We start from the raw sequence: 25,728 nt of genomic DNA on the forward strand, positions 1-25,728 counted from the left end.
ACTCCAGCCTGGGTGACAGAGTGAGACCCCATCTCAAAACAATAATAATAGTAAAATAACACATTTGACTAGGAATCTGCAAATAAAGTACTCTGTACAATCCTAACTTTGTGTGTTTTGACACTGTTCCTCTTTCAAAGAAACACATCCCTTGTTTCTTTGGCTATAAAATGGGGCAGAGGGAGGAGAATAAAGATTTCTCACTTCTGAATGAATGAAGGCTAATAAACCCCATGACACAATATATATCTCATATTATGATCTCAGTAGGGTCCTGCCACCTCTAAGGGTCCATCATTCATCTATTAAAGGTACCTTGCGGCCAGGAGATAGCAGCCCACAAGCCCACATGCAAACAAGGTACAAATAAAGGGGTGCTTAACATAAATGTAGTAAAGTTTCTAAAGCTATAAGTAAAATAATAAAAGAATTTTATTTTTTAAACTTCTCTCCAGGTGATGATGAGAATGATTTATGATGGTCACTTCCTGTTGTCATTTTCTTGTCATTTAATGAGCAAATTCTCTGGCCACATCTCTCTCCTTGGACTTCCAACCTATGAGATCTCACGCCCCACCTACCACTTCTGTCAGTTGAGACTGTCCTCTTTTTGGCCAAATGGAGTTGCTGCTCTCACTCTTCTCAATGATATAAAAAATACGTAAATATTTAGCTTTTGTGGGGAGGTGGGGCATGTTGGCCTGAGTAAGCAGAGAAGCCAGGAACAGGATTGGGGGAAATCTGATGAAAAAATTACTGAGCATGTATTTGTGCTCTAGATAACAGTGAAGCAAATTAGCCCTGACACAGCCCTTACTATATGTCAGGCACTGTTCTTAGAGTGTTTCGTATATTAGCCCTTTTTTAAGCACCATGACACCCCAATGAGATAGATACCATTATTATCTCCATTCTCCAGATGAGGCAATTGAAGGATGGAGAGGTCAAGAAAGTTGTCCAAGGTCACACAGTGTCACTAGTGGAGGAGTTGGTACTCAAACCCAGAGTGTCAGGCTCCAGAGGCCAGGCTCTTAAGCACCATACTAAGTAAGGTCACTTGTATACAAATGACTTTCATGGTTTTTGTGACAGCCGCATACCACCTAAACTCATATTTATTTAACATTTACTATAAATAAAGTCATTCTTTCAGTCAAATAAGTTTATTTTGGAAAATAAACTTTATTATCATAAATGGAAAACCAATACCACTTGGTTTGTAATAATGGAAAGTAATAATAAGAATAAATGGAAGATAATAATAAGAATAAACACAGGATCTCAGGAAGAATAAACACTTGGAAGGTAATAAAAAGAAGGAAAGTAATAATAAGAATAAACACAGCCATTATTTAAAAATGTTTATATACTCTCTAAACTCTTCTCCAGTTTCCCTAGCAATACCTAAACCAGGCTTTGGGGAACAGTGATCTAGGGTGGTATTTACCAAACTCTAGTGGAGGGTGAGTCACCAGAGATCTTGTTAAAATGCAGATTCTGATTCAGCTGATTCAGTAGGTCTGAGTTGGGGCCTGGGATTCTGCATTTCTAACAAGCTTCTGGGTAAGGCCGACACTGTGGATCTGGGGCCACACTGAGCAGCTCTCCAATGTGGAAGGCTGTAAGAAAGGCACCGTCTCCACACAGACCTACTGAAGCAGAATCTCTGGGAGCATCTTATCTACAGGGGAGTTTTATGCTCGCTAAAGTTTGAAGAACCCTGCTCTGGAACATCTAGGATGATGAAAGCATTCTGTCTCCCACAGAGTCAGAAGTTGTGGCCTCTGCTGAAAAGGCTCATTTTCATGTAGATTCATTTAATTTCAGCAGGCTGGGTCCATGCAAATGCTACTGTACTTGGAATTGAATATGACATACAAAGTGAAAGGGAAACCACCGCTCTCACACAGGCGACATGAAAGACTTCTGACACCTGAGAAACACCAGCCCAGACATTGGCTCCAGAAACTGAACTGGCTCAGCCCTAACTGGGTATTAAAGTTAATTATCTGCTGAAGTGCTGAAAGGATTAATGTGGGTTTGTCTATGTGAATTCTAAAATGGAAACATACTTTAACCACATCTAATATGAAACCTAGTATGTCACACATACTAAGATGAGCTCATAAATTGGTTTGCTTTTATAGGACTCTTATTGAAATGCAAATTTGTTCCCAGATCATTCATTGAATTCATTCTAATTTTTGAACAGTATTTGGTGAAAGGAAAAAAATGAAGATATTAATAATATTAATCACTGACTCAGGCATTTAAATTAGGGCTGAGTTCTATAAAAATTGTTATATGTGTGGTACCCAAGGGTGAAAGGAGAAAATATTGATTTCCTGTCTTTCTTTTCTTTCATCCTTGAATTAATTAAGAACTGAGTTTATTAAAAATACATGATATTAATCACACATTCATGAGTAAGTTTCATTTTATATAACAGTTATACTTCTAAAATAGGGTATCTCTAAGTTTTGGAAGATCAAGGTAAACCTTAAGCATAAAAAAGGAGCTTAATATTTTTTTTCCTTCAACTTTTATTTTAAGTTATGGGGTACATGTGCAGGGTGTGCAGGTTTGTTACATAGGAAAACACATGCCATGGTGGTTTGCTGCACTGATCAACCAATCATCTAGGTATTAAGCCAAGCATGCATTAGCTAAAGGGAGTTTATTATTCAACGGAAACTTACAATTAATATCATAAAATAATGAGCCATTTTACAAAATGAATGACCACCTCTTCATGTTATGATGCTAGGTTTTATACAAATGGTGTTTTTTGCTTTCTTAAGGCTAAGGTGGTAACTTTTCATGTAGTATGTACTCCAAAAATGCTACTATTCCAAAAATCATGGAGGAAATCATGTGCAGATGGGAGGTGGTATGGGGTACAAGAAGAAACAAATCCTTTCTTTCCAGGTTTTGGGTGCTGCGACTTTAGATTAGTTTAAGTACTTTAACCTTATTCCTACTGCTCCAGGATAAGCAGATTCTGATGCCCTGGCTCCCTCATCCAGTTTGAAGTTAGGCTAAAATCTCAAACAGCCTGCAGCAAGGAGCCTCCCTCACCTCAGCTACCAGGCAGATTCTTTCCTGAGGCAGCCAGCACATCACTGACAGCCAAGTCTCACAAATCGACTGCAGGTGTCACCTCTCAGCGTCTATGACATCACTCCCAGGTTTAACATGTACTCATCTCTGGGCTACTTACTATGAAGTCAAACTCCACATCTCATCCTCCACTGTGTTCTGGGCCTCCTCCATTTTACCCATATCACACTGTTGACATCATTTTCTTATATCCTTTTTTTTTTTTTTTTTTTTTAGAAAAATACATCTCTAAGTCTTTGCCCATGGTATTCAGACTGCAGGTCAGGGCCTTCACCATCTGGAAAATACCTGTTAACCTGCAAAACTGTGTTCAGGTGCCAGCTTCTCTGCATTGACTTTCTTCTCCCTTTGGGAGGGCTAACTGCCCCTATAGCACTTTGCACTTTGGTCACACTTCTACTATGGTACTGAGCACTCTGGCAATTTTCTTCTTCTTTTTCATTTTCGTTTTGTTTTGTTCGAGATGGAGTCTCGCTCTGTCACCCAGGCTGGAGTGCAGTGGCATGATCTCAGCTCACTGCAAGCTCTGCCCCACCAGGGCCAAGCAATTCTCATGCCTCAGCCTCCAGAATAGGTGGGATCACAGGGATGGGCCACCATGCCTGGACCTATTTTCCTTTTATATGTCTCTGTGTCTCCCTTCACTGGCCCATGGGCTCCTCAAAGGTTCAAAGATAGGGACTATGTCTTTGGGATATTGGTATTGCCAAGGCCAAAAGTAATGCCGAATGCCAAATATCATTGCCTTGGTGTATTAGTCTGTTCTCACGTTGGTATAAAGAAATACCTGAAACTGAGAAATTTATAAAGAAAAGAGGTTTAATTGGCTCACAGTTCTGCAGGCTGTACAGAAAGCATAATGGCATCTGCCTCTGGGGAGGCCTCAGGGAACGTTTACTCATGGCAGAAGGCAAAGTGGGAGCAGTGTCTTAAATGGCAGAAGCAGGACTGGGGTGGGGGTGCCACACACTTTTAAACAATCAGATCTCATGAGAACTCACCATCACAAGAGCAATAATGAGGGGATGGCACTAAACCAATAATGAGAAACCGCCCACGATCCAATCACCTGCCACCAGGCCCCACCTCCAACATTGGGGATTACAATTCGACATGAGATTTGGGCAGGGATACAAATCCAAACCATATCAGTTGGTACCGAGATATTTTTGTATTAAGGCAATGGCATATAAATCAGGAATCAGGCTCACGCAAAAGATGGAGACACACCTTGTTAGCAGAACATTAAGAAAGTTATATGTGAATCTAGAAATGAGATATCATTTTAATGATTATTAAAGAAAAATATTACAAACTAGAAAAGGGAAGAGAAGTGTCAAAGTTTCTGTCCAATGGTAGACCTCATTATCGGCATGGGAATAAAATATATTCTGAATGTTGGGTTCTCCCAGGAGACGGAGGTTGCAGTGAGCCGAAATCGTGCCACCCGCACTCCAGCCTGGGTGACAGAAACTCCATCTAAAAAAATGAATGTTGGGTTCTCAAAGCTTACAGTGCTCACTAGAAAAGCCTTCTCTGGCATGACAAAAACAATGCAATCAAAGAGAAATCATTTGATAGCTGGGAAAACTGGTCTCTAGTTCTGGCTTTAATTCCCATCTATTTCTTCATCAAGAAAAAGGTAGAGTGTTTCTTCTTTCCTAAGTTGTATAAATATGAGGAGCAAAGGAGTACTGCTTTGAGATAAATACTAAAGAAATTTAAAATTGTATATGATCCTGTCCAAAAAACAAAGTTTTTCCAAATGTAATTTTTTAAAGTAAGGATATGGTGGCTTCTTGGAAATGGAAGTGGTCTTACTAAATAGCAGCAGAGAGGAGGCAGCTTGCTTTTAGATTTTTAGATTAAAAAACTCACTTTTCAAAATAAAGTTCAAGAAGGTCTTCCGGTTTTAAGATGGTAAAAATATCTGTTTCTTCCTTTTCTTGGAAATCATCTCAAGATAATAAAGAAAAAGAAAATTTTCTTTGGTAAAACTATATCTCCGTAACTCTGCACTTTAATGAATGAGACAGGACGGTTCATTGCCCAGGATGATCTGATACAGGGTGTGGATATGCTGTAGAGGATACATTTGTGGCTGTAAGCCTCAGACAAAGCCTGCAGAGCCCTGCTCTCCAAAGTGGGAAACACTAGCTCCTTGGCGAAGAAAACCCATCAACTCTTGTTTAGAATAATGGAAAACGGTGTGTAGGATGGCAGCAGGACTGATCTTAGACCCTAGACCCACCAGGGAGCAGAGAAGATGGCAAAGGCAAGGCATTTCTGTAGGGGCATTCTAGGAATGAGGTAGGCCAAGAAGACAGTGAATCTTGGGCAGCCTTAAAGCTACCCACCTCTATCGGCTGGGGAATGGAGAGTCCAAAATTATTTGCAGGCACAGATGCAAATGTGCATTTCAATGAGTCTTATAACACACATACTTCTCTCTCTCTGTGTCATAAGGAGTTCCTCCCTAAGCCAAACAGAATTCTTGCTGGTCTAGAACTTGCCATGGTCATTTCCTCAAGTAAATCTGAAAATAGTTGGTCCAAGAAGAGCTGATCTCATTTTAAGATGAATAATGAAAAAGAGAACCAGTATAAGATCTATTAAAAAAAAAAACTCAGAAAAAAGTAAGGAAAGGAATAGGAAAAGAACGATGATAAGTAAAGAGCATTTATTAGAAAAAAATACTGCTGTAAAGCAGATGAACACTGTGACAAGAAATATAATTATTAACTCAAAGAATTTAATGAAATAATTAACCCTTTAAAACAAGGAATCAAAGAAAAGAGATAAGGACTCTGAGAATATCTAGCAAAATAATAGAGGATGAAAAATATCATGGCAGAAGTAAAAGAGAAAAATGAAGAACACACTAGAAGAAGCCCAAAGAAAACAGGTATTGTTGAAAACACACTGAGTACCATTGAGGATTGAGAAAAATGAGCAGAATGAAATGTAAATGGACAAAGAATTTGAAAGGATTAGAGAGAAACTGCTAGATACGGAAGACAAATGAAAAAGATAACTGGTTTTCCTGAGTAAAAGACATAAACAAATGGAAGAGAACAAATATTCAAACACATAATATCAAGCATATAATTTAAGAACTTTTCAAAAGGAAGATTTAATTCTATACATTTAAAGGTACAAGGCAAGGCACAGTGGCTTATGCCTGTAATCCCCACACTTTGGGAGGCCAAGGCGAGAGAATCACTTGCACCAGGAGTTCATGAGCCTGGAAACACAGGGAGACCCTGTCTCTACAGAAAAATAAAAAAATTAGCTGGGCATGGTGGCGTGTGTCTTGTCCCAACTACTTGGGAGGCTGAGATGGGAGGATTGCTTGAGGCCAGAAGGTGGAGGCTGCAGTGAGCCGTGATCAAACCATAGCACTCCAGCCTGGGTGACAGAGTGAGATCCTCTCTCAAAAATAAATAAATCAATTTATTAATAAATAAAATAAAAGGTCTATGATATCCAAAGGAAAATCGTATAGTTTTGGAGACATATTAACCTTGCCGTCATATCCCAGAGAAACAATGTGTGACCTAAAAGTTTATATCCAGCCAAACTGTCATTGTAGTAAGAAGGCAAGTGGCAAATGTTTTTAAACATGCAAAATGTGTGTTTCTTGAATTTGTATTGAAGATACCACTATAGGAAAAATGTCAGCCAATCAAGAGTTGAGGAGAGAAAGTGGGGACAAAGAAATGGCAGTGAGTATTGAATTAACTGCTGAATCAAGACTGAAACAGCTATGGAAATATGCTATCGGAAAGGAATGGAACTACTATTAATCATGGCAAAACGAAAAAATGTAACTTGCAAAAGTTATCAGGTAAAAATGAAGATAAAGTGGGAGATATATGCATGTTGATTCTTTAGCTATTATACTCAAACATAATACCTTTAAAGCTAATAAATCAAAATATCTTTAAAGAGAATAAATCATGTCTATTTCTCACAGGAGTATAAGTCAAGTATATTAAAAGGTTTAGTTTTGGAAAAACTAAAAAAAAATGATTATATCAACTAGAATTGAATGGTAGAAAGGAGGTTAGGAAAGGGATAGAGGGGAGGTGGGAAGAAGTGGATATTCAGCATCACTTCTGTTGGGGAGTCAGTGGATACTTTCTAAATTAAAAGAAACAACAAGAGAATTATTATCATTATAAAGGGAAATGCTAGAAGAACTAAAGATAGGACACATCTCCCAAATGAATTACATGGGCACAAAGTAAGGAAAAAAACAGATCATTAAGTGACATGTAAAAAAGCAAATTAAGCAATAAAAAATAGAAAACAGAACACATAACAAAAATAATAACAAACATATCTGCCATATCAATACACATAAATAGGCAGAGCTCACATATTAAAAGAAAAAGCCCTCAAACTGGACCAAATTCAACTATATACTGTGTAAAAAATACACACCTGATTTCAAACAGAGAAAATTTAAATCACCATAAAAACCATTAAACAAGGCAAAGAAAGATTCTTTATAATGGTAAAGGGAATAATATACAAAGTTTGAGTTAGCAGCCATGAATATCTATGTTCTACATAGCAGTAACAAAATTAATAAAGCAAAGCTACAGGATATTATTCAAGGAAAGGCAGACAAATCTATATTCAGATCAAGACTTGTATGATTTATCTCTCTGTCCATATCATATTTAGTGGATCAAAAAAGTAAGGTTTTAAAATATATAAATAAAATAATTGCAAGGTAAGGGGAAATACGTGACTATACATTCTAAATATAGAAGACACATATTAAAGTGTCCCTAAACTAGCCATAGAAGGGACTATATATTAGCTGTAAATAGTGCAAAGAAAATCTCAACAAATTCTAAAATGTAGAAACAGAACAGAAAATATTTTCTGTTCACAATCCTATCGAATGACAAAAATACAAAGAAAACTTTAAAATTCTATTACTTAGAAAATTTTAAACTTTATTTAACAGATCTTGGAATAAAAAGATATGAAAACCAAACTTAATGTGTACTGAGAAAATAAGGATAATGAAAACATTGCATATCAGAACCTATGGAATGCAGCTAATGAAAAATTCAGAGCAAAAGTCATAGCTGTAAGTAACTATATTTATAAAACAAAGAATAAAAAACTCTCAAGAAGCATGAATAACAATAATATAAACCTAAAGGAAGCAGAAGGGAAGGAATTAACATTTATTTGTGAATTTTTAAAACCAGATATTTAGGAATTAGAAAAAAGATAAATGTTTAAATGAATACATCTAAAAGCTTAGTCTCTGAAAAACAAAAAACAATAAAATAAGTAATCATCTTACCTTAACCAAATGAGGGGAGGGAGAAAGAGAAAGCACAGATACACAAAACAAAACAAGAGAAAGGAAAAATAATGATAGATAGATGCTAAAAGATTTTGCTGAAATCTAGGTAAAGAAATCTGAAAACTTGGATTGAAATTGACAACTATTATGAAGAGTTGAATATGAAAATACTAGTTAATCAACTGACCAAGCAAGACAAGAGAGAACACCTAAACAGAAGAAATAGTGAAAGTCGTCAAAGACCCACCACCAAGAAGTGTGAAAGATAGATGACTGAATTCTGCCCAACCTCTAAGAAGCAGTTAATTACCACGTAGCAGTCAGATCCAAACCTGAGAAAGAATAGAACAAATAAAAAAGACAACTACTGACCAATCTCATTTATGAATATGGAGGAACAAAATAATAAGCATAAATGAACAGAATTCGCAACACACTAAAAATAAGACATGCCAACCAAGTAGGGTTTAAATGCAAAGATGTTTCAAAGCTTGAAAATCTACTGATATGACTCACTATAGTAGAGGCATAAAACAAGAAAATCATACAATCATCTCCATAGCTGCCTCTAAATATCTATAACATAACTCAAAATACATTATGGCAAATGGAGAAAGACTAAACAAATTCCAATTAAAGTCAGGAACAAGACAAGAATGTCCACTATTGTCACTACTAGTTATCATTATCCTAGAGCTAGTACTCAATTCAATTAGATAAAAGAAAGAACTAAATTGTATAATAGTTGAAAAGAAGGAGGCTCAATTATCATGTTTTCCCCCCAAATAATATGGCAATATACATGGAAAACCTAAGAGACTCCATAGAAAAATCATTTTAGTTATTTTTTATTTTTTATTTTTTTTGAGATGGAGTCTCGCTCTGTCTCCCAGGTTGGAGTGCAGTGGTGTGATCTCAGCTCACTGCAACCTCCACCTCCCAGGTTCAAGCGATTCTCCTACTTCAGCCTCCCGAGTAGCTAGGACTACAGGTGCGTGCCACCACACCCAACTAATTTTTGTATTTTTAGTAGAGATGGAGTTTCGCCATGTTGGCCAGGCTGGTCTTGAACTCCTGACCTCAGGTGATCCACCCGCCTTGGCCTCCCAAAGTGCTGGGATTACAGGCTTGAACCACTGTACCTGGCTGGAAAATTATTTCAATTAATAAGATAACTTAAAAAGGTAGCTCTTCAAAACCAATAAACTCCAAAAAGTATCCCTGTATATAAACAATAACTGCCAGAAAGTATTGTGAGGAAATAATTGTGTTCACAATAGCAACTTTAAAAAAGTATACCTAAGCATAAACTTAACAAAATATGCAAAGACATGAAATAAAACTCCAAAATATTACTGAGAAACAGTGAAGACATGGAAAAACACATTTTAGTCTTCGGTAGGAAGACTAAATATCATACAAAAGTTGATTTTTCTCTATATTAATGTAAATTTAAGGTGATCATAATGAAAATGCTAACTTGTTTGCTTTTTATAACTACTTAAGGTGATTTCAAAGTTTACATGGAAAAATAAAATCATTGGATAATAAACAAATAATAAAGCCACATTCATTAAAACCATTTGATATTGCTGTATGGAGAATCAGTAATGGTAACAGACCTGAGAGCCTGGAAACTGACCTAGCTATTTTTGGAAATTTTGGTTACTATTTTGAAAAAAGAAAGACATTGGATATCAGTGGGGAAAAAATGAGTTATTCAACAAAAAGTATTGAGTAAATTGGGTAGTAATCTGGAAAAAAATAAAGTTAGCTAACAATGTAAGGATCTCATGCCTTACATTAAATTCCAAGGAATCAAATTTTTAATTTCTAAAAAAGGAAATTATAATCATACTAAACAGATGAGAGAATTTTTAAAATCGACAAGTCAGAAAGACCTTTCTAAAATGTATAGAAGAAAAGGTTTCTGCAAAGCAATAAATACATATCTATATACATAAAACCACATTAAATAAGGCCCAAAGTCATACTACAAACTGGAGGGAAATTATATTAAAATAAGTCATATTATAAAGTGGGGGAAATTACAGTAAAATAAAAAGTACAGTAAAATGGCTGTTTTATCTTCTCTATAAGGTGTTCCTACAGTAAAAATCAATAACCTGATAGAAAATACACAAATGGGCTTAAACAGTTCACAGATAAGGAAACATAAATGGCAATTAAACACATTCAAAGACCCTCAACCTTATTTCTAATGAGAAAATGCAAGTCAAAACCACAATCAGATACCATTTTCACTTATCAAATTGGCAAAGATCAAAAGTTTGATACGTATGTGTTGGAGACAGTGCAGGGAATCAGATAATTACTGGTAGGAATATAAATTCATACAACTTCTGTGAAGGGTAATGGGCAAATGTAGCAACATTTAAAAATTCACATTTCAATTCTAGGAATTTATCTTACTGATATTTCTCATGTGTGAGAAATAATTTGTACAGTGACAAAAATTGCAGCATTTGTTTTAATAGGAAAAGGCTGGAAATAGTGTATATACCTGTCAACTGAAAACTAATTATTAAATTATGGTTCATACATTATACTGACATACTAGGTAGCTGTCACAAAGAATATGGCAGTCTTATATGTCCAAACCTGGAATGATCTCCAGGTTGTGTTACGTGAAAAAAAGCAGGCAGCAGAAAATGTATATAGAATAAGTTTGCAGCAGGGCATGGTAGCTCACGCCTGTAATCCCAGCACTTTGGAAAGCGGGGGCAGGAGGATTACTTGAGGCCTAACATTCAAGACCAGACTGGGCAACAAAGCAGGTCCCTATCTCTACTAAAAAAATAATAAAATAAAATAAAATAAAAATAAAAATTAGCTTGTGTACCTGTAGTCCCAGTTACTCAGGAGGCTGAGGCTTGAGCTCAGGAGTTGGAGACTGCAGTGAGCCATGATCAGGCAGGCCACTGCACTCCAGCTGGGCAACAGAGAGAGACTCTGTCTCTAAAAAAATGATGATGATGATGATTATAATAATAATAATAATAATAAAAGAACGAGTATGCCTTTTCTCTAGAAGAATGCATAACTAGATGGTCTGAGGATAGAGTATAGGAAATATCTTACAGTGAACATCCTTTTTACGCTTTTTGAAGTGTCATGTGCATTGTTACTTATTCAAAAAATTAATAAGCAAAAGTTCAGGATTACCACCTCAGAGAAACACTTTATTTGGGACAACTGTGAAGAAGTATTTTTAAAAGTATTTTGAACCATCTGAATTAGGAGATCTCTTTACACCTAAAAGGCAAATACAAATAAAGAAAGAAAAAGATTAAAATAGTCTTAACGATTTGGTCCAAATGAGCAGCTGCTGGAACCATCGAGAGTAGGACTCAGCACTGAGGGTGGGATTTGCTGTGCCGGCCTTGCACACAGACTTCCTGGGACAGCTGAAATCACCACCACAGCCATCCACAAGTTAGAGGAGACTGACCAGGTGCACTAGGAAAATAGGCAAGAGCAGAATAAAATAATTCTCCCCAAACCGGTCATAACCCCTACGGTTTAATTCTTCTGTTATCACATGGTTAACGCACAACAAGGAATGGTTTTAAGACATGATGCTCTATTAGGCATGGATCATTTGTAAGTTGGTTCCAGCTGTAGCTGACCCTTGTCATTCATTACCTGTGAGAACACAAGCATGCTGGTGAGAAGGTGCACATGTCTGAAACAACACGTGGGGGCTCTGTTCCCCCAGCCACAAAATACTGCACCCCTAGATCCTATGGACAGGTATCTTGGCCCATCTTTTTTAGACATATGTTATTCATACAGATACTGTCAAAATGAGCGCAGATCAAACACCATCCCTTAAAACTCACTGAGCATCCGTGCATGCCAGGAAGGACAACAAAAGGCATAAACCCAGGCTGCTCTTTAGCCTTCCTTCTATGTCCACAGGCAAATTTCTAACCTCAAGACATACACATTTGGGTGAAAATCAGAACAACAGCAACAAAGAGTCGAGCAAAAGCTTTTAAAATGTGGGGAAAGTGAATTTGAAACTCAGGAAAAATGGTTGCTTGCTTGTCTTGTCTTACTGTTTTTTTTCTTTTGTCTCCTCTGACTGTGTATTTCCAAACAGCCTGTCTTCAAGCTCGCTAAGCTTCTCTTTTTCTAGGTAGTTGTCTTACCTATTTCTGAAGCTACTTTATTTTTTCTCTGAATCCCCGGAGAGAAGCATGACTGAAACAAAAATGTTTCACTGAAAATTTAAACGAGTATTAGAATAAACGGAAGCTTTAAGGGACATTAGAGACTTAAAATCGACTCTTGTTGTTAAAAGGAAGAAGAAAGTACACTTTTGGCTCTTTTCCTTGCTTCTACCACGTGAGGGGAGAATGTCCCCTCCTCTAATAGGGCGGTAATAACTTACATCAGCCACATAGGAAAGGGGCCAGTTTCATTTTTGACTACAACTTTATTCCCTGGGCAGTCATGGTTGGTGTTTCAATACTGATGTACATGGTTGGGAGGGTGCTCTATTAAACAGTTCGCTAAGAAAAACAATAGTTCACATGTACTGAGCATATTTCCTACACTAGCAGTTCTGATTGTCACTTACATAACTATCTCTCATCCGCCAAAACAACTCTTCACAACAGATGTTATCATCCCCATTTCACAGATGAGGAAATGAAGGCTCAAAGACATAAAGTAATCACCCAATATCAAATAGCTAGGATGTGACAAAATCAGATCCAACCCAAATGAATTTGATCCCAAGCCTGTGTGCTTTCCACAGCTCCCCCAGCCTTCAACAAGCACATCAGTCTCTGCACAGTCCATACAATGCAGCAAATATGTACTGAGCTTCTTCTATCTGTTAGACACTAAGCTAGCCATGCAGCGAAACTATAAACACGAGTAGCAGGTAATCAATAAATGTTTGATGGATAAATAAATCTATAGCTACATGGTTCCTGCCCACAAATGATAGCTTGTAACACTTACTGAAGGTTACTATGTGCCAGGCACTTTTGTAGGAGAAGGCAGAAAAGGAAGGGAAAAAAAGAAGTAATAATAAAGCACAGGGTATACAAGAAAACACAAAATAAGTTCCAATATTTGAGTAATCATAATAACCGTAAACAGGTTATTAAATTCATTTTGGGAGGTGGAAGTGGACAGATTGCTTGCCTAGGAGTTCAAGACCAGCCTGGCCAACATGGCAAAACCCCATCTCTACTAAAAATACAAAAATTAGCTGGGTGTCATGGCACGTGCCTGTAGCCCCAGCTACCTGGGAGGCTAAGGCAGGAGGATCCCCTGTGCCTGGGTGGTCGAGGCTGCAGTGAGCTGGGATGGCACCACTGGACTCCAGCCTGGGTGACAGAGCGAAACCCTGTCTCAAAAAAAAAAAAAAAAATTCTCTTACCAAAAAGGCCACATATTGTAAGATTCCGTTTATAGGAAATATCTATAGAAATAAAAAATAGATTAGTGGTTGTCAAGGATTGAGGGGAGGGAGATGAGAAGCGACTATTAACGGGTTTCTTCTTGGGGTGATGAAACTATCTGGAATTAAATAATGGCGATGGTTGCACAACTGTGAAAATTCTAAAAACCACTGAAATTGTGTATTTTAAAATGCTGAATCTTATGGTGTGTGAATTATAGCTCAATAAAACTGATTTTTAAGAAAAAAAACTGGTGTAGCATTATTAATATCAGGAAAAAAGAATCCAGGGCAAAAAATATGAATAGAAATATAAAATAGTTTGGAAGCATACATGAAAATTTATTTAATTGTGCCATAAGTTACGGACAAGTAAAAAGTGTCAGAAAGAAATGTCTGAGCCAGGCTTTCCATGACTGAAGCAGGGGAGGGTATGAGCAGAGTCCTGCCCTGTGTGAGTGCATGGGCGCTGTGGCTTGGGGGTTGTGGCAGGGAGCTCACAATGCCAGGCTGTCAAGAGCTGGGCTTTTGGACCTTATTTTGTAGGTTTTTAAAGAGAGGAAAGATGTTGTTAGACATCTGTGTTCTAAAAACTGCACCGTGGGGCTATGTGTGGAAACTGAATTGTAGGGAGAGGAAAGAGAAAACAGGTATATCAATTTGGGGACCCACATGAGTAAGGATGGGTATTTATTTAAATCAGAGTAATGGCAATGGGATAGAGCCAAGGAGGAAATCAGATTGGATGTCTGGGATGGGGAAGAAGAAAGAGCCTGGGGTGACCCCTTGGGTCCTTGGTGGTCAAGACAATGTAGTGTTAAACGAGATGAGATGGAGGAGAGAGTGGGAAGTGGTGGTCAATGAGCAGAGAGAATAGATTTTAATCTGAAACATTTTGAGTTTGAGGTGCTTTTGGCAAATGGAAATTTAGATCTGAAATTTAGAGAAGAAGCAAGGCTGACAATAGCGATTTAGGAATCTTTACACAGGCAGTTGGGTGCATTTCATTCTCTAACACTAATTCCATGAAGATCTAGAAGCGTACAACATTTAAAATTACTGAGTCACCTTCTGTAATTTCTAATTAAGTCAGAGACATGGCTAATAATGGAAGTCAGTCAGGTGGCTGAAACTGCTAGCTGCCTACTCAATAACCATTCCCTCTTCTTCCTCACAGCAGAAGCCCTAATTTGAGTGATGGGGTTGCAATTTACCCAGCTAAAAATATTTGATTTATCAGACTCTAATATATTTAGAACAACCCTGTGACACTGTTCTGGCCAATGAGATGCAGGTGGAAGTCCTAGGGAACGCATCACTTGCTGAATAAAAAGGTAAAACCTCACTAATAGAAGGACATTAATTCCTTTATCTATTTGCACCTTCCTTGTCTTCTTGCCTAGACTGCAGATGGAAGCCTAGAGATACCGCAGCCATATCGTCATCATGAGGCAACCAGATTTAGGATGAAGTCCTATAGGCTAAGTGTGGTGAAGCAGGAAGATGGATGGATACTGGTCTCAGATAGCTCCTGCACAGGCCTCAGACTGCCTTTCTTGGGAGTCTAATTCCACAAGACAGATAAACAAATCCATTTAAGCCAGATTCGGGTGTCTGTACTGGTTTGGTTTTGTTTACTTTGGCAGCTGCTACAATTCACATCTGGATATATATACAGGAGTGGGGAGCTTAAAAGACATGAGCACTGTTATTTCAATAACAAAAAAATGTTTAAAAAATAAAATATTTATGCTTTCTAGCACTGGATTTTTCTTTTTCCAAATAGGTAATAAAAATTTTCAGCTAAAGGGAAATTATGGACTGCTGGTATTAAGAAAATTCATAAATACATAATCATCTGTTAATGAGTACATGTGCACAATGACACCCTTTGGACTTTTCCTGGATGAGGTTAACTGATCTGGCTCATTTAAATGGCTTCAGCCAGAGCCAAAGTTCTTAAAGATGAGATTGTTCACTACCTGACTCTCATAAGAATTACAATCTTTGGAAGGAAGACTCTGGCTCTTCCAGGCACTCAGTAAGCATAGCTAAGAATACAGAATGTCCCTGAACCACAGTGTTTTGGCCCTGCAAAGAGCTTTTACTGAGCTGTGTGGGATTATGTCTCCGGAACTGCAGTCAATAAAGTTCTAGGAAACACTTACTTTTGCCTTCTACCACAGCACTTCCATTGTCTTTATGGCAGGGATGATGTTGAAGACTTAGGTCTCTATGGCAACAGCGAGTGCATTGAAGACCTGCCAGGAGAAAGTTATCCCAGGTTTCAGGACCAGGAAAAGCTGTGTAACCGATCTGTTTTTATCTCATGGTCACTGTGGATCAGGTAACTATTTATGTTTTCTTTTTTGTTTTGACTGCTGGGAAGCTCTGGCAAATTTTTACTCCCACCTCTGGAAACTATCCACAACTTATGATCTATTCTGGTTCTGTAAATTATCTCTGATTTTATCTCACTTTCTAACCCATGTGTTCCCTTTACCTCAGTTTCATTATCTATTAATTTTATGTTTACTATCTATTTTTGTAAACTCCTTGAACACTTTATGGAACATGGAACATTTAAGGCAAACAATTTTTAAAAGCATCAGATCATAATAATAATGATAATAATAATGGCTAATTGACTGAACATTGCTATGAATGAGACACTGTCCTAAGTACCAAATCTATCTTATGGCTGGGCAAGGCAGATCATGTCTGTAATCCTAGCACTTTGGGAGGCTGAGGCAGGAGGATCGCTTAAATCCAGGAGTTCGAGACCAGCCTGGGCAGTATAGTCAGATCCTGTCTCTACAAAAAATAAAAAAAAATTAGCCGGGCATGGTGGCACGTGCCTGTAGTTCCAATTCCTCAGGAGGCTGAGGTGCGAGGATCACTTGAGCCTGGGAGTTGGAGGCAGTAGTGAGCTGTGATCAAACCACTGCACTCCAGCTTGGGCAACAGAGCAAGACCCTATCAAAAAACAAAAACAAAAACAAAAACAAAACAAAAAAACGAATAAGTCTATCTTATTAGCCTTAAACATGAGATAAATACTATTATTATCCTCATTTTGTAGATGAGAAAACCAAAACACAGAGAGGTTAAGTAATTTGTCCAAGATCATACAGCAAATAAATGATGCATGTAAGATTCATGCAAAATAGTTCAGGGATTCTGACTTACATAAGTTATACAAAAGAATAAATAATTTCTTAAAGAAGCAGAGGTTTTTTGATTTTATAGGCTGAGCCCTAAAGGAGATACCTATTGTAAATCTCATCCATACAGTTATGTGTGATGGAGTCATATTAACAAAAGGGAACGAGACAGTGAAAGTTAAAACAACAGATAAAACACACCAAATAATTGTCTTTTGATCTTGGAACATACTTCCAGATATTCAATCATTCATTCATTCACTCACACATTTACTCATTCCTCCACTTACACAGTCCTTTAATTCATTCAACAACCTTTAGGGAGTACCCCTCATTTGCCAGGCATGGGGCAGGTGCTGTGCTGGGAATGGAGATGAACACAGTTCCTGCCTTCCAGGAGCTCAGGTGCAATAAGAGAGAGTCAGGTAGGTTGGGGACACCTTGGGGTTATGAGTGGGCTGATAAAAGACCAGAGCAGGGTGCGACATGATCATTCTGAGAGTAAGTCAGCCTTCGGCTTCTGTCTCCCCTTTGATAAAGGAGTATGAAGAATCAGCTCCCTATAGGGCTGTTGTAGTGATGTCCTACATATAAAGCTCTTAGCCTAGCCCCGGGCAGGGCGAGCTAGTCATTAGCTCTTAAGGAACAGTGGATGGCAACCTGGGCACCTTGCTCAGACACACACGTGCACTCACACAGACGCACGTCCTCAGAAACTCAAGCACTGAGACTGGCTACTGCCTCCTAGCTAACCAAGAGCTGACTCTCACAGTCCATGCGCAGGCCTGGCACTCTCTCCTGGATGCCACCATCCTAGATGCGGTGTTAGCTGGAAAACACCACCCACGTAGGATGAACATTCCTTCAAGATGCACTTGAAAATCTTCCTCCACAGTGCCTGGCCCACATAATGCCCGCCGGGCATTTTTGTCCGTTTACTCCGCTTTAGTTTACCTCCTTGGCAGTTGAATACCACAGTTCACTACACAATTCCCCAGCTGCATAATGGTCGGGTTCCCTCTTGAACAGGTCTAAGGAAAGACACAGCTAGAATTGCAAAAGGGGAGTTTCAAGTGCACTACTGGCTGAAGCCAGTGAGAAAACACACGTGCTGCCCCTGCCCAGCATCGGCTAGGGAAAGGCATGCCTCTTCAGTTTTGTACAGTGGCTAAATAAAAAGCAATTAATCACTTTCTCACCAACCCTAACTCATATTTAATAGTTCCCCTTCGAAGTTTGTTTTGTCATGCTGTCGGCAAAGTCAGTCAAACATTACGATTCTTTTCTAAATATTCCAGCAGCCAGATGGCAGAAGCACCACTGTGACAAGGCAAACTTGCCTAAAGATAACTTTGTGAGGCAGAACCATGCTCGATGGCACTGGGCTGAGAGGACTCGCCCAGAGATATTTCTAAATTGCTCCCCTTAACCCACGTTCTTTACACCAAAACTTCCTAAGACAAACATTCAACTCTGCAACTTGAAACTTGTGGTAAAACAAACACGTTTCTACCTCTTTAAATTCTGAATATTAGGCAGAAATATAAAATCACTAGAAGACCACACATCAGGACAAAGTTCTCAGGATTTCTCCATAGATTTAAGGCTACTGTACCCTAATGTTTCAAATATTTCTGCACCAAAGTTCATATATATTAAATATTTATAACACATTTGCTAGAAAACACATTTCCTTCCTTTTGCTGAGTTATTTGTGTAGGTTTCTTTTTTAAAAAACTTCAACATTAATAAACATATTTATAAATTCTGGAATGTAAAAAAGTTGACTGCCGCCCTGGTGAAAATTCTGTGTTTCCCTCTACTGTTAATCACATATTGTTTTCTCGGATCTTTCCTAGGTTATATTCTTTATTCTTTGTGTATGTGTCGGAGTGACTGCAAACTCGCAACCTGTACTATATGGTTTCTGAACAATAAGTCTCCTAAAAAGAGCGTTGCCAGGCTAGACCAGCTGGCTTTCCCCTGTTCTTATAACTGTATGTTCTTAGACACACACACACACACACACACACACACTTCCTCCATTCCTTCTGCTGCTGGGTAACTGCAATCTGTGACACAATGTAACACTCACAATTACATGAAAACAGAGACTCCTAAAAGGAACAAAAAGGGGGCAATGGCAGGAAGCCAGCCTACAAATGTCTGTCACCCTGACCGTTCTGCCCTGATTCAGGTGGCCACAAATTGCCTGTTGAAGGTTGCCTGTCTAGAATTTGAAGTCTGTGTGCCCAGGCTTTTACCCTGAGTAAATAATTTAACCTCTGTGACCTTTTATTTTCTCATCTGTAAAAAAGGCACAATAACAATATCTCTGTTAAAGAATTGCTGCGAATCACAGGAGGTGATGCACATAAAGGCATCTGCAGTGTATGTTTCATTTCCAGTTACTTCTTAACTTTCTTTTGCCCCTCCCCGCCACTTCTTTTCTGATTTGGTTTTTGTGGTTTTTAAATGTATCTTTGAAATGCATTAGCTGGAAAACTGCAGCAATCTGTGTGTTACCACAATGAGTGGACTTTAGCATCACATTTTTATTTACTTTTTCATTGAGGTAGAATTTACATAAGTGCACAAGTCTCAAGGGTATAACTTCAGTAATTCTTAGGTCAAGGTGAGAAGCATTTCTAGCATCCCAGAAGCCTCCCTCATGTCCTGTCCAGGTATTGACCTGGAGTTTATCTCCTTGCAAGGCCCAAAAACAACCTCTCCTCTGACCTCTTTCGTAATGATAAAGTTAAAAAAAATTAAAGGGAGGCAGGAGTCCCAGTGATAACTATTAATGCTGGCCACAAGAAGTGCACTCCCGGTCCTCCCTCTGAAGTGAGAACAGATTCTGGAAAGGAGGAGGCGGAGGGGCACAGACAGACCTTCTAAATCACACAGGTCATGCCAAACAAGGCCCTCATTTACAGCCAAGGACCCGAGGCACAGAGGCGAAGAGACAGCCTAACTTCCTGCTACAGAGTAACTTTCCTCCCCAATACAGCCAGTTACAAAGCGCCCTGAGTGACAGGGATTGGCCAAACTGTCCCAGGGCGCCTGGAACCGCTCTCCCGGCCTTTCCCTGCAGAACTTCTTTCCAGAGTTAGGCGCACACACGGTCCCCACGCCGCCCCGGCGCCCGCCACGGGCACACCCACGCGGCTGGCACGCCACCCTCCAAAGGCGCTGTTCCTGAGAGCCGGTGCCTGCCTGCCCACGGGGCCCGGGCCACGCTCCTCCAGTTCCAGGGCGGCCGGGTGCTCGCCCTGCCCGCCACCTTCAGAGAATGCGTGTCAGGGGCTGGGGGAAATCGGCTCTGCCACCTACCTACCCGCCACCTAATCCTCCAAAGGACCCTAAACCCATTTGTGGCCAAATGTAGATTGCGCTCTGTCCCCGTGAGCTGTGTGACCTTGGACAAGTCACTTCACATCTCTGGAGTTGGCTTCCTCACTAGGGGGCTCCTTCTGTATCCCCCAAGACACCTCCGGCTCTGCAATTTCCTAGCTCTCTTTTACTCCGCCCCAGCCCTTCCCGCGACAGCCCCCTCCCCAGCGAGACCCCAGCCTTTTGTTCCGGGGGTGAAGCGGAGAAGAGAGAGCGTCGCGAAGGACCAGGCCGAGGCGCCTCGGTGCCAGGGGCTGCTCACCGGAGAGTCCAGTCCAGAGAAGTCACGAAGCAACCCCGTGGTGACCTCGCTCCCTACCCCGCGGTTTGTTTCCGCCCGGCCCGGCCCGGCCCGGCCGGGGCGGCGTGACAGGGTGCGGGCGGGGGGCGTGAGCGCCGCGCGGCACATCGACAACCTCCCGGGCCCGGGGCTGCAGCCCGGCGGGGGTTCCCCGGCCCTCCCACGCGCTCAGGATCTCTGTCCCGGGCCGGGCAACTCTGCTCCGGGACCGACCAGGGCGGCCGCCGCTACACCGCCCGTTCCTTCCACCCTCGGGCACCGACCCGCACCCGCGCGGGGAGCCGCTACCTGCAGGTGGCGGAGCCGGGGTCTGGACTGGACTCGAGCTTCGGCCGCCGCCTCCGCCGCCGCCGCCGCCTCTGGCTCCGGGCTCCGTCCCGCAGCGCCCGTGCTCCAAGCGGCGCCGCTACCGCCGAGCTGCGGTCGGTGCGCCCAGCTCGCTCCCCGGCCACCGGCTCTGGTGCTGCCGGGACGCGGAGGCGGGGCCGCCGCCCCCACCTGCTCGCAGGCTCCTGCCTGGGAGCCGCCGCCGCCCCGCGGCAGGGACACGGCCCCGGCGGGCGGGGTCCCTCTGAGACCTTGGAGGCGGGTCCCAAGTCGGCGGGCGCGCCTCCCGGGCACAGAGTCCCAAGTCTCAGCTGCGGAGAGACTGAGGCCTAAGGCTGGAATTCCCCAAATAGGAGCTGTTGTGCGGGCGACACACGGCCCAGCACAGCTACTCTGGGGACACGCCACTCCTTGAATTTATTCCAAAATGTTGAGCCCTTACTAAGCTCCAGGCGGCGTCATAAGCGATGGGGACGAGAGAACAAGATTACCTCTTGCCCTCGTGGAGTTCACAGTCTAGAAAAGGAAAGCGACCAATGGGCGATTACAGCACAACCAAGAGGAGGCAGTCAGAGGCCTCCTGAGCCTGCTCCCAGAGGGGGCACCTGATCCAGACTTGGGGTGGGGAGTAGGTCAGGGAGGGCTTCTTGAGGAGCTGACGTCGACGAGAAGAACTGAAGACTGAGTGAATTAGCCGGGTGATGAGAGTTATCCGGGTAGCCTGGGGAGGTAGATTGATGTCCCAGGTGGAGCCGAAGGGAGGAGAAAGCAGACTGAAAACTGAAATAGGGCCGGTCGCGGTGGCTCAAGCCTGGAATCCCGGCACTTTGGGAGGCCGAGGTGGGCGGATCACTTGAGGTCAGCAGTTACTAGCCTGGCCAACATGGTGAAGCCCTGTCTTTACCAAAAAATAGAAAAGTTAGCCGGGTGTGGTGGCTCTCTCTAGTCCTAGCTACTCGGGAAGCTGAGGTGGAAGGATCGCTTGAGCCCAGGAGGCAAAAGTTGCAATGAACCACTGCACTCCAGCCTGGGCGATAGAGTGAGACCCTGTCTCAAAAAACCAAACCAAACCAAACAAAGAAACAAACAAAAACAAACCTGAAATAAGCTTGAAGAACGGAAAACCTTGCTTCTGTCACACTTCTTTTTCAGGCCCTTGGAGGATGCAGAAAGTTTGCGTCCGAGGCTGAATACATTGCTGTAGGTGCTGAGATCATTTGGTAAGGATTCTGTATTTCCCATGTCCTGGGCATTCCTGCCAGTGGAGGAGCTAAGCGGGTACTCGTGGACTGTTCACTCAGCCTCGGTGTTTGAGTATCTGCCATGAGCCAGACACTCTGCAGGGCCTCAGGGCAAGGCGTCTAACTCTAAAGTTGCTGCTGGACTGGAGTAGAGGAGAAACCTGCGCTCAGCGCCGTGCTGAGGCTTGTGTGAAATGTTGGGGACCCAGGTGAGGGAGCAGTTAATGCCAGCAGGGAAGATCTCACACGTGGATTGCAACCTGTCTTCAGGTTCAAGTTCTGTAGCGGCTGCTGTCAAAGTATGTTCCCCAAGCAGCCCTTAGCTGATCTCTTAATTATTCATGTTTGTAGCTGGGCAATGTGTGGGCTTATGTTTATAGCAAGGATTAATAATACACTTTTGATGTCTTTCACTCTAGTGTCGTCAAGAACATGGTTTTCTCTTTTGATTTAGGTGAAAAAGGGTCTATGTGTAGTGAGTGGAAGCTGATGAGGCACTTGCTTTCCACCTGTTTGTCCTGAGTTCCTCTTGCCCTTTCCTTCTTTAGAATCATAATAGATGACCACAGGTATGGAACCTAAAGAACAGTTCTCCAACATAAAATTCATAAGCGCTCTTACATGGGTGATTGTTACTAAAACAAAAACAAAACAAAACCCAAAACCCCAAAACATGACCCAGCCACTCTCCTTCTCTGGACCTCCAGTGCTCAAACTCACTAAATACATAACCACTAGTGCTCTAATTCAAAAAGGAAGAAAAGTCAAACTATTAGAGAAGACATTGCCATGGGCCTAGAGAGTTCCCATCAGATCTCCTGAGCAGCCCAAGCATGAGCCAGTTGGATGGAAAGCCTGTTATTTATCTTAAGAGATGCTGGATTGGATCAAAGAATTTGTTTTTTAAAATGCCTGGTTGTAGGGATGGGGAGGTGGTGAGTGAGGAATCAGTTTGGACATTTGGGGCTGAAAGCTTCAAGAGGCATTCCATTCAGGTGCCCAGTGTTTTCTATCCATGTGAAGTAACAATACCATTAGCATCTTGTTCCTACGGACATTAGAGAGGGATTCATTTCCACCTAGCTCCACTAAGACAAATTGACTTCTAGAAGGCACTAGCTATTCCTGGTAGATGGTACTTGTTCAGTGGCAGACACTGTGAATTGTCTTCCCAATTGCCAACCTATTCTCCACTTCTTCCTTAGTGACAGAACCCAGGATTATGATTGATCCAAGATGACCATGACAATCCCCTTCCTGATTTCCCAGTCTTTCTTACAGCTGAGGAAGTCATTGACCCAGTTCTAGCCAATGAGTTGAAAGAAGGGTCTTGGGTGGGGGGAGCCTCTGAAAAATTTTTTCTGGTTCTGCCTTTCCTTTTCCCTCTTTTCTTTTCTTTTTTTTAAGACAGAGTTTTGCTCTTGTTGCTCAAGCTGGAGTACAATGGTACCATCTGGCTCGCTGCAACCTCTGCCTACTGGGTTCAAGAGATTCTCCTGCCTCAGTCTCCTTAGTAGCTGGGATTACAGGCACCTGCCACCAGGCCCAGGTAATTTTTGTATTTTTAATAGAGATGGGGTTTCACCATGTTGGCCAGGCTGGTCTCGAACTCCTGACCTCAGGTGATCTGCCCACCTTGGCCTCCCAAAGTGTTGGGATTATAGGTGTGAGCCACCGCGCCCAGCCCATTTCCCACTTTCTTTACGATTTGAATGCAAATGAAATGCCTAGTGATGCTACAACCAGACTGCAACCAAAAGCCAAAGACTGTGAGGCCAAAAGGTCAATATAATTGGGACAACACACTGGAAAATAGAGTCAGTGTGGTATCGCTGGGCACTTGAGCCGACGTGTGCAACTGTCCACCTCTGGATGGACTATATCCTATGTAGGAAAAATAAACCATGTTTGTTTTAGCCTCTGAGAATTAGTTTTCTAATTTTGCAGCCAGATGTATTCCTAACTTATACTATGACCTGGTAAAGAGCAAAAATCTCCTCTTTTCTTCTCATCACTCACCAAATGCCTGCAATAGCTCACCTTTCACACCTTCCACTTGAAGACATATATTTATATCTGTTCTGTAACTTCTTGAGCTCTTCAGGAGAAAGGCACTACAGAAATATTAAGTGTCTTGTACACATGTGCTCACTTCAATCTCTCAAATATGTACAGATCAGCTATTTTCTGGTGATACCGCACTGGTGCTAGGGGTGCAAAGATGAATTCACAGCCCTGCCTGCAGGGAGCCAATAGCTTAGTAGAGAACACAGCTTGTAAAGAGAATATTGCAATTCTGGGTAGAGGAAAGGAGCTTGTCCTGGAGAGAGAGAGCTAATACAGGAGAAAAAATGATGAACTACCTATAGAAAAGGAGGGAGCCTGTGAGACCTGAGCTGGGCATCCATTAATGAATGGAGTTTCTCCTGTCAGAAAGTAGGGAAAGGAGGGCATTTCAGGGAAAAGAAAGTCTGAAAGAGCTTGGTGGTTCAGGAGACTCAAATGCTACAAGTCTGGAACCACACCTCAGGTCTTCCTTCCAAACCTGACCCACTCTGTGTTGCCCATCCCCTGACCCCCACCCCCCCACCGCCATCTAGTTGGACCACCCAGAAATTTTGTAAAGCTACTTTTCCCCCATCAACCCTCCTTGAGGTTGAGCCTGTTGAATCTGTCCAATTTTGCCCATCTGTACCAGCACCTGAGACTACAGCCCATCATCACCTCTCTCCAGGACTTCCCCAGGAACCTCTTAGCTTTTCCCTCTGTAATCATATGCCACTTATCTCTTCTAAAGCATTCTCCCCAGTGTGGTCAGGGAGAGCGTCTTGAAACCCAAAGCTGATCTTATCAATTTCCATTATCTGTAGTTCAATGAATTCTCATTGCTCTGATGATAATACCAAGATCCTGAGCTTTGTCTGAAGGCCCTCATGGCCTGGACTGACCCTCTCTCCCACAGACCTTTCTCAGTCCTCCCCTCCATGTCTGTCCTCCAGCCATGTTGCCCTGCTTTCAGCTCCTTCAACAGCAATATTCCTTCTTGTCACAGGCTTTTTGAATGTGCTCTTCCCTCTTTGTGAAGAAGACCCCAAGAACCAACTCCTCTCCATCTTTCAGATCTCAACTAAACTTTGCCACAACTTAGCTGAATCTCAACTAGGTCACCCACTTTTATAAGCTCTCAAAACCTCATGTACCTTTCTTTTGTGCATTTATTACAGTTGTAATGATGACGATATCTGTTTAATGATGTAACATTTGTCCTCCAGACTAGACTGTGGTATTCATGACCTTGGGAACCATCTCTGTCACCTTTGTATCCTTATCTCACAGCACAGAGACTAGCACATAGTAGGTACTCAATACACATTTGTCGAGTTCTGAAAGAAATTAATAAATTAGGGTTG

The 25,728-nt window shown here is 41.4% G+C and overlaps 1 protein-coding gene across 11 annotated transcripts in view; it reads right to left on the minus strand.

The window, feature by feature from the left end:
- WIPF3 (WAS/WASL interacting protein family member 3) overlaps positions 1 to 25,728 on the minus strand; it is a 197,646-nt gene that overhangs the window by 100,497 nt on the left and 71,421 nt on the right. For 3 of the 11 annotated variants that reach the window (XM_063726030.1, XM_054560577.2, XM_054560576.2), the window contains one exon: positions 16,061 to 16,153. The exons of 6 other annotated variants lie outside the window; for them this stretch is intronic. The gene's annotated coding sequence lies outside the window, so the exon portion shown is untranslated. Of the gene's footprint in view, positions 1 to 16,060; positions 16,154 to 21,038; positions 21,214 to 25,728 lie in introns of those variants that run through there. 2 more of the 11 variants (XM_054560584.2, XM_054560583.2) reach the window with 2 other exon arrangements.

This window comes from Pongo abelii, chromosome 6, assembly GCF_028885655.2.
Source record: "Pongo abelii isolate AG06213 chromosome 6, NHGRI_mPonAbe1-v2.0_pri, whole genome shotgun sequence".
NCBI classification, from domain to species: domain Eukaryota; kingdom Metazoa; phylum Chordata; class Mammalia; order Primates; family Hominidae; genus Pongo; species Pongo abelii.